This window comes from Vespula pensylvanica, chromosome 11 (genome assembly GCF_014466175.1).
Source record: "Vespula pensylvanica isolate Volc-1 chromosome 11, ASM1446617v1, whole genome shotgun sequence".
Lineage (NCBI taxonomy): Eukaryota > Metazoa > Arthropoda > Insecta > Hymenoptera > Vespidae > Vespula > Vespula pensylvanica.
The window spans coordinates 4,154,321-4,164,168 of NC_057695.1; the positions used below are offsets into that span (position 1 = coordinate 4,154,321).

At 39.0% G+C, this 9,848-nt stretch overlaps 1 protein-coding gene across 1 annotated transcript in view; it reads right to left on the minus strand.

Moving 5' to 3' along the window:
* The window catches only part of LOC122633109 (protein dachsous), a 275,156-nt gene that overhangs the window by 166,723 nt on the left and 98,585 nt on the right, over nucleotides 1-9,848 (minus strand). The gene's annotated exons all lie outside the window — the stretch shown is intronic.

Sequence of the window (9,848 nt, forward strand, 5' to 3'; positions counted from 1 at the left end):
TACGTATACCTCATCGATGCTGTCTCGCCTCCCTTTCACTTCGCTCTATTGGCCAGGCCCTAATTGCATTTGATTCGTTTATTAAATTCATATCCAACGCGATGAACCAACTTTGATTTTCTTTCTTCTACCTTTTATATCGTACCCCTCTTGTAAAAATATTATATAAAATTTTCATAAAATACGATTCCTCTCTCATAGATAAATCGTTATCTTTTGAAATATCTACTACACGTTAGAATTAATGTAATACATCGATAAGACTCTGGTAAACATTTAAAAGCTACATGGTTAAATGGAAGATTATTAAAGGCAAAATTTATTGAAGGAAATTTTTTTTCCTAAATAGAAAACGACCTATTGCAATTATAGAAAAGCGTTGGTTTGAAACTTTCTATCTAGTCTTACAAACGGGATTATTATAATCAGCTTCTTGTCGCACACCAACCGGTAACACTTAATACAAGTTACGGGCGTTACAAGCGCAACTATTAGAACCTCTTCTCGCAACAACCCTCTTTACTCTCTCTTTACTCTCTCCCTCCCTCTCTCTCTCTCTCTCTCTCTCTCTCTCTCTCTCTCTCTTTCCTTTTCTCTTTTTTCTCATTCTTCCCTCTCCAAGACTCTTGCACGAGCCTCTAATTGATATAATCCAACGCGGTGCGGCTTTGTTAAGCGAAATCTCGCGGATTATACGGCTTTATGCAATTAGTCGTCCGCTCCTAAGGGATGTTAATACACCATTGATGCACATTAAGCCTCCTCTCATCCTTCTCCTCTTTCTTCAGCAACGTCTTCTTGACTCGTTCGAAATGCGCTCGTAGTAATCCCCGTGATATCTTAATCCTCGCGTAGCCCTTCGTAAGGCTTTTAACTCGAGCTCGCAAGCTCGTTAACTCAACGAGAATCGAATTTTTCATTTTCGTCCTTGTGTTCGTCAATCGAGAAAACTGGTAGAAATTTTTTTTTAATCAGATTTTTTTCAAATACACGATGAGATTAGTTATGGCCGTCGATAAAACGATTAACACGATTAATCTCAGACTTATCAATAAAGGGAGTACTACTAAAAATCATGATCTCACATTCATCCGTTCACCCGTGTATAAACATCACGATAATTATACTTGACGTTTGTATCATTTACTTGAGACATTCTTTGAGACATCCAACAAATTCCTACGATGTTTACTCGTACTTGTTTCTTGCCATTTTAAACGCTTACTCATTACTGCCAACGACGAAGACAAATGAAACCCTTTCGTGATACTTTCAATTCTTTTTCTTTGTACAAATAAGATGAAGAAATTACTGAAAGAAAAATGATTCCAGACGAATTCTATACCTATATTCCCTCTTCTATATTCTCTCCTTCGTTTATTAAACATCTATAAATATCATTTTGTGCAATATGGCTTGTAAATTTTTTTTTTTCTTTGACAAGCCATCGTAAAATCATTCGGATGTATATATAATATATAAACGCGATCGTCATCATCGTTATCCGATCCTTCTCCGAATTTCTTTTCCAAGTCGATCCGTGATCGACACACGCTGACGTCCTTCCTTCTTAACATCCAACCAGATTCCTCGTGTCCTGGTACCGTTAGGAGAGACATTCGCGTGATTCTATGTACGAGACGGCGAGACGTTGTAGTTACGGTGCCGATTCGAGATACTGATCGATCGGATGCCTCGTTTCGATCTCTTACCAGAGAAAGAGAGAGAGGAAGGAAGAAAGATAAAGAGTGAGAAAGAAGGTTATCGAAAGAACGTCGATTTAATAAGCGTGAGATAAGCAGACCGATTTCGCGTATTCGAGCGATGATTCGTACCTTGCTGACACAACGATAATTCGATGATGCTCAATTTATCATAAAATCTTTCTTTTTATTTTTGATCGACTACATCATGGACATATTTAAATTTAAATTTCGAAATTAACTATATTTTTCTACAAATTTTTCGAGAATCTTAAAGCAGCTGCTCATCTTTTATCATATTAGCTAATTATATTTATACATACATATATATAATATATATATATATAAATCGTATTGTGTGTGCAAACAGAAAACGAGAGTCATAAAAGAAAACATTGGTTCCTCCTTTCGCAATAACCAGGCCGGTCGTTAAAGGATCGCTCCAAGGCAAAATGGTTCCTCGCCGGAAGGACAATGAGGTGCGGCGTAGCTAACGCATAACTTTGGCCAAATGCTAACCTACCAAAATTATACTGGATTTCGTAAGATAAGTTCGTAGACCGTTTATAATAACGCTTTTAGCGTGGTATCCAGGCAAACCCTTTCATAAATATTTCGCTATTTCGCTATTTTAGTAATGACTTTTCAAGAAATCATTTTCATATGTAGGTCTACACGAAAAAAAAAAAATAAATAAATAAATAAATAAACAAAAAAGAAATAAAAAAAGAATAAAATAAAGTAAAATGAAATAAAAAAATTCGTTCCCGTTATTTCGATAAATTCTTTTTTTAACGAGATAAGTGTAATTCATCAGCTAAAGACCGTACAAATCTCGAATAAAATCATTTGACGTTTTAAAGGTGAAATATACGTGACAAAATGGTAGATCAAAGTTCGCGCGTTTCGCGTGGGAGTGAAATTATTTTCCGGTGTAGCATCGTATGCTCAGCTTCGATAAGAGTCGTCTAATGGCGTCTCCTCTATCGTGCCATGTATTTCCATAGAGAATGTTGTATACGCGCGTGTAAGTATGCGTGCTGTGTGTTCCATGCCGCGGCGAACCTAACGGCACCACCGTTGAGATTCGATTAGCGCGTGAGATGCTAAGAGAGTGAGAGAGAGAGAGAGAGAGAGAGGAAAAAGGAGGGGAAAGGTAATTACTGAGAGGCGGTTAGAGAGGATTGGATGTATACGAAGTCGAAGAAAAAAAAAATGAGAACTATGGCGACGAGCCAATGAAACATCGACCGGCCGATACCTCCTCGTTGTAATTATTATGAGAAGGATAACGAATATCGGCAGGCTATCGTTCGACAATACTCTGTGATTTGTCGCAATGTTCGTTCTCAGCTATTAAACCTTCCGATTGAAGAAAAGAAAATATTAAAAGTGAGAACATATTTATGAGAACGTCGATTCGGATATCTTATAGGTATAAATATCTCTATAATCGATAATCAATTGAAGAAATAAAAATATTTCTCGTGTATAGACGGGAAGAACGATGAAATATAAGGAACGTTTTGAACGAAACGGACTCTAGAAAAGGAAGTTAAAGAAAGGAAAAGAAACGAGTCGAAAGCAGAGCGTGGGTAAGACGTAATATTTCCGCAGAGGTAGAAAGGTTCTCGAGAGGGGATGAAATGCCATCGCGTCGCGTTGGTAAGGATAGAAGTGGGGTGAGTAAGGTTGAGCGAAAAAGCCGCCCTTTGTCGGTGTCGTCTTTTAAATCCGTTTAAAGGGACTACCGACCGGACCGAACTGATTAATAGTCGTCTCTCGAAGGCGAGTAGGGCCGAGCTCGATGACAGATTGAGAATGCTTCAGCGACAGCCGGCAAAAATGCCGAGTTCACACTACCCTATGGAATTATTGTTGTCATTACGTCCACCAACGATTCGTCCCTGAGAAAAGATCCCACGATCGACATTTCCGATCTTTTTCTCTTCTCTTTATGGTAGTTTGAAAAAAAGAAGTAGTACAAGTGAATTCCTTCGTAATAATGAGCATAACTAATTGTAAATACTTACGTAAGTACTTACTATATGGTATAAAACAGTATATAAGTAGGTCACGAAGCTACTTTCTTAAAAGAGACGTCGCAGTTTAAACATTAAAGAGAGAAAAGTCAACACAAATCTAATTAACTCTATACTTTTGTGTAAATATTTTTTAAATATACATATGCATAATTATCTATAAAATACGTGTCCTTTCTCACACACACACTCACACACTTTTCTTATTTTCTATCTCCTTCGCAAATTAACACGAATTTAAATGAAATGTTTTTCTTCTTGAAGCTCGAAGATCATTGACCATTGGCCGAAGTATCGCTATACTGTAAAAGAGTCTACAAAAAAGGAAGCAAATACAAAAATACAGAGCGTATAGCGTTGCGTCATGCATTTCGCGATGATTTATGACTGCGGTAGCGATTTCGACTCGCTTGACGCTCGCTTACCAAATTAGTCGCACTCTCATACTTTGATGCCAAGCTAATACGAGCCACAATCCTTTTCTTTCTCTTTCTCTCTCTTTCTTTCTCCTTTTCTTAGTTGCCCTTTTACTATCGCGAATAAGATTACGCGTGGCTTTGCAACAGCTGTTTTAGCAAAACATACGAGTACAAACGAATTCGTCAAAATATTATGTAGTTACATTATCAACGTAGAAAACAACTTGAACGCGAGTAAAAACCAAATTTTCATCTAAAAAAGAAAAAAAAATACTCGCAACGAGTGTTGAGCGGTAAACAAAACGAGAGTTCCATCTCGACTCATTTGCATCTCGGCAAAGCGTTAAATTCAACTGCAAACCGCGAATGTTTGCTCGTCCAACACGAAGCACGGTGCTAAGCAACGATCCATTCAAAAAAGGAAAAGATATATATATATATATACACACACATATATATAGAGGGAGAAAAAGGAGCGAAAGTAAGAGAAAAAAAGAGAAACACGTTCTCGCCAAATCCAAACAAAGAAAGAATCAAAAAAATCAGCGAAGTCAGCGGGATGGTCTTACGAGTAAACTGTCCATTTCTCCTCCCTCCCTCACCCTCTCTCTCTCTCTCTCTCTTTCTCTCTCTCTTGATTATTTTCACGCGCGAAAACGGCTTCCGCGGCGGAGCATAAAAAGGAGGGAGCTGCGAGAAAGAAGAGGAAAAAGAGAATCTTGAAATCGCGTTGAAGAAGGCCAAGAAGAAGAAGAAGATCCGCCTTTCTTTTCTCATCCCCCTTCACTCTCACTCATCCTCTCCCTCACTCTTTCTCTCTCTCTATCTTGTGTGTACGATGAGCTCGAGGCAAGGTAGCGGCCAAGAGATGCCACCAGAGAGTAATTTTACAGCAAATAGGTTTACACAGTATTAGAGAAGGAAACCCTCCCTTCTTTCCCTGTTTCTTTCCCTCTCTCTTTCTCCCTTCCTCCCTTCCTCCCTCCCACCCTCTCTCTCTCTCTTTCTTTTCCCTTGTAGAGAGAACGTGTGCCGCCGGAGGGTGAATGCACTTACGAGCGTGTCGTCTTGTGTGTAAGAAAAAGATAGAGAGAAAGAAAGAAAGAGGGAGAGAGAGAGAGAGAGAGAGAGAGAGAGAGAGAAAGAGGAAGGGAGGGCCGATCCAGCAGCTATTATTCTCAATTACCATCGGCTATCAGGCACGTCGCGATACGCGCCACGGTAGCTTCGATGACAAGAAACTTTTGCGAAAAGTGGCTGCGACCTTTAGTCACTACCACCACCAGCAACATCACTCTCACACCCTCTTTTCGATCTTCTTCTTCTTCCTTGTCGTCGCTACTTCGGATTTCACGGCTCGTCGTAGCGTACCTACTCGTTCCTTGCCCCCTCGAGCTACTGATGTGTCTCTCTCTCTCTCTCTCTCTCTCTGTCTGTCTATCTATCGCTCTCTCCCTTTCTTTAACACACACACACACACACACGAATGTTCTTTCTTTTACGTCTTTTCTTCTTTATATATCGTGAAATTCTGTTACACCGTGTCGGCGTCAGTCTACCCTTCGGCGACATTCTTTTCTCGAATCAATCGAAGGATCAATGAGTCTTTTGATTATGAATTTATGGAAATTTTCGTAAACGTTGGAACGTATTTGACGTTGTTAAAAAAATGATTTAAATGGTAATAATTAAAGAGAAATATAAAGAGAAGAAAATTCGTTGAAATCGTTGAAATTCTTTCCCTTCAAATTTTACTCGCGTTATCTAACAAAGTTAATTATTCCTTGCCCGGTACTAATAAGAAGTAGGCGTGCCCATAATAACGCCTATACCGAATTACAAGACGAAATTGAAATTCAAACGTAACACCGGTCACGTAAGCAACGCGATCCTTCATTCTTAATTCTCTAAGCTGCTTGGTGATTTTAGTTCGTTTGAAAGAGAAAGGGAGAGAGGGGTATAAGGACGGTAATATGGGATTGGAATTTATCTGTGATTATTGCTTAGATGGTGGCATACGAGTAGATATTAGCTCGAGTCGTTCTCTTAGAAAATGACATCGCGCTACTTTCTGAAAGGCAAAGGCTAGCATAATGCTATTCTTGGAATGCGTCGAAAATAGGACTACGTTATCCTTCGAGACCGACTCCTACAAGGCTCAGACAGCCCTGTAATTTTAGCTTGTAATGGGCCTTCTAGTCTAACAATTACATCTCCCTTTCTATTATTTCTTTATTCCTCTTTCTATTCTGTTTACTTCCTTCTTAACCATGAAGATTGAGCCTTTGATTGCCTTTAAACGTTGGATAAAATCTTAATATTAAAAACAGAAAACTTTATTTGCGAAATAATTTATACGATATAATTAAGATACCAAAGCTACGATTAGAAGCTTTGTTAGATAAAAATTATTCGAGAATCTAATCTAATAAAAACTACGACATTATTATTACTCGAAGCAAAGAAACATATCCGTTAACTTTGAATTTTGCAGAATGTAAGAAAACTTATCTATTAGTTGTGTAAAAACTATGAGAGTACAACGAAGCAAAGACTGTGTTCGTTAGAAAGTATAGAACTACGAAGAAAAAGTAAAGGATCGAGGAAGACCGGTTGACCGATCCTCGTCCTTGTCGAGGGTAGGATTCGAACTCGAAGACGATGACGGTGCATGACTATCCTCTTCGCGTTCCCCGTCTTACTCCTTCCCCTATCTCCTCTTCTCACTCACTCTTTCGTCCTTCCCATCTTTCTTTTTCCCTCGAGGACCCTTCGAGGATAATTACATAGTAGCTTAGGCCCCGACGCGGCAAAGAAGAGACCGCTTTCGCCGCATAAAGTAATGGTTAATCGGGACGGTCCACCAAAGAGGAGACGAAACGCAACGTCCCTGTATCATTAGTCGACTTTCTTTATAAAAATCATTCGAACTGTGTATACTTTGTCTATTCAAAGACGTCAAAAACTTTTTCATCCAACTCAAGCCAAATTTGCAAATGATTTCTTTGATCATATTCATGCGTAACTTAAGCTGTGTGTACCTTAACTACCGTTGTCCTTTTTCTCAATTACATCAATGCTACTCGTATTATTATTACCTCGCCCGATGACCTCGTTAAGAGTCGCTACTCCGACTTTATAATCATCTTCTCGTAAACAGGACTACTTTTATACCTTCGAAAGATTTCTCAAACTTGTCCCGGAACAAATAAACTCTCTCTTTCTCTCTTTTTCTCTCTGTCCTCGCGGTACCGTACCGTATTATTAGATCCTCAATCGTAGAAATTATTGCCTCGTTTCTACCATCCTACCATGCTCCGAGTACTCCTTTGGTATCCCTAAAATGACGTAAGATCGGACTTTTCGAGATAAAAAAAAATATATATATAAAAAGAAAAAAAAAAGCAAAAGAAAAGAAAGGGTTGAGATATCGCAGCTAATTCGAAGAACGAGTTAACGAGTTCTCCTCACCGAGTATAAATACTCGTCGCAACTTTGAACTTTGTTCAACGATAAATGGCATCAAATGAGAAAATCAAAATGATTTAAGAGATATTAACCTTAATGATATTCTCGATAATGTTTACCATTTACGAATTTTCTATGGCGGTATAAAATATACGATATTAAGCGACAACAAGAAGCCCGAATTAATTAATTCGAACATATAACCAGAAAATCGATGTAAAACGTTAAACTCTTAAGCATCCAAGATCTGAATCTTTGACTGGCCGACGTAAATTATCCGCGTCCGATTCCTTTTCTACAGCTCACTCGAAGTCGTGCGAAAGTTCGGATCCACCTTCTCGACGAGAGTTCACGGTACTTTGGCGCCAACCTTGGAAAGATTTTGCTTTGTAACTCTTTCTCTTTCTCTCTCCCTCTCTCTCTTTTTCTTTCGTTCTTTCTTTCTAGCTCACCTCTGTGCACTGTTCTTTCGCGCCTGTGATCTGAGCTTCGCGAGATAGTTTCGAATAGAGATAGAAAGAGTGTAAGAGAGAATGAGAGAGGGAAAAAGAGGTCTCGAGGTCATTTCTGGGCGTGGTAGCATCCACCTTTACATCCTGCATATACCTTTTCTGACCTTCTCCGTTTCTCTCTCTCTCTCTCTCTCTCTCTCTCTCTCTCTCTCTTTCTCTCGGTCTCTCTGTCTGCTTTTTTTTTCTTTTTCTTCGCAAAATATCTTTTCCACTTCTTCCACCCCCACTTTCATCCTCTTTCTTCCTTCTTTCGTCGTCCGGCCCTCTTTCCTTCGTTTCTCGTGGGCACCCTCGTCGCGACCCAATGGATGGGTTTCGACTCTTCGGGCCATTTATTTTTTCCATGCCGGCCTCCAGGGCTGTCCAAACGACGGCCGTCAGCCTGTGAAAGGTCTGCCTATTGTTTTAGCCGGGTACGCTTAAATTGAAGCCCCGAGCGATCGGCGTGGCTCTTGCAACTAAAAGGAATAGGAAGACAAATCGAAATGCATTTTGCTTGCCCATGTAAACTCCTTGGTTGTTGCCGTTTATAATTCTTCTAAAATTATTTAACGAATTAACCATGATTTTATTTCGTTTAATTAATCTATTCATGGTTTATTAGGGAAAATAACTCTTTTTTTCATATAAAATACGTACAATTTTGTACGTTCATTAATTATACTTGAAAAAATTATTTAATTTTGCTTGCAAATAATTGCAAATAAATTAAAGTGTATAAACGATAAAAATAATCGTAAGTATGTGCTTCTTTGATAATAATACTTCTAAGATATGTATAAGATAAAATACACAAGAAACTTATACGTCTCGCTTACTAAATACTTTCTACGTCGACGACTCGTGTTAAACTGAGGACGGACATCTTGGATCCGAATGACGACGAGTATATTTCTCGTTTCAAAAAGAAATAAACCGGAAAAAAATAAAAGCTTAATTGAATACGTCTTATCTCATTACCAAGAGAAAAATAAATCGAAGAACCGACAATTGAAATAATATCATTGCCTTCTACGTCCTCAAGGCCTCTTAATTCACAAGTTAGTAAGTACTTACTAGCCTCGTAATAAAAAGTCACTGTAATAAAGTAGTGCTTTGTTTCGAAACTGTACTTGAGTATCAATTGATTTCATCCCGACCTTAAACTTCGTGAAGACAATGACCAATAAATATAACATCCGATAGATCTACGAGCGTTGCTTACGAAACCTGGAAAGGTACTTACTTAACGTTGCACTTGTTTAAGTGGAACGAAAAGCAATTCGAAAATGCTTATCCTCTCTTAAAAGGGTACGTAGAAGATTCGGACGTCTCAATCTTGGGAACGAACAACCGACATCATCAAAGTAAGTCGTCCGCAAATGAAAAAGAAGATTTAACAAAGGAAAGAGTGAAGATGAAAAAAAGTCAAAGTCAAAGAAGGGGTTAAGGGGTTACAGCATGCAAAGAGGGCTTTCCCTCTTTCTCTCTCCCTTTTTCTTTACCCTCTTTCTCCCTCTCTCTCTCTCTCTCTCTCTCTCTCTCTCTCTCTCTCTCTTCATCGACGAGTTTCGCGCGAGGTTCGAAGAATGGAGCAAGCAAAAAATTGCGAGTACCTTGAGAGAGCCCATCTTCAAGCTTTCTTCTTCGCCTCTCCTCTTCGTCTCTTGCTCATTCTGAAACGAGAGGGCACGCACCTGGGCGAAGCATCGGCGCGTTCGAGAG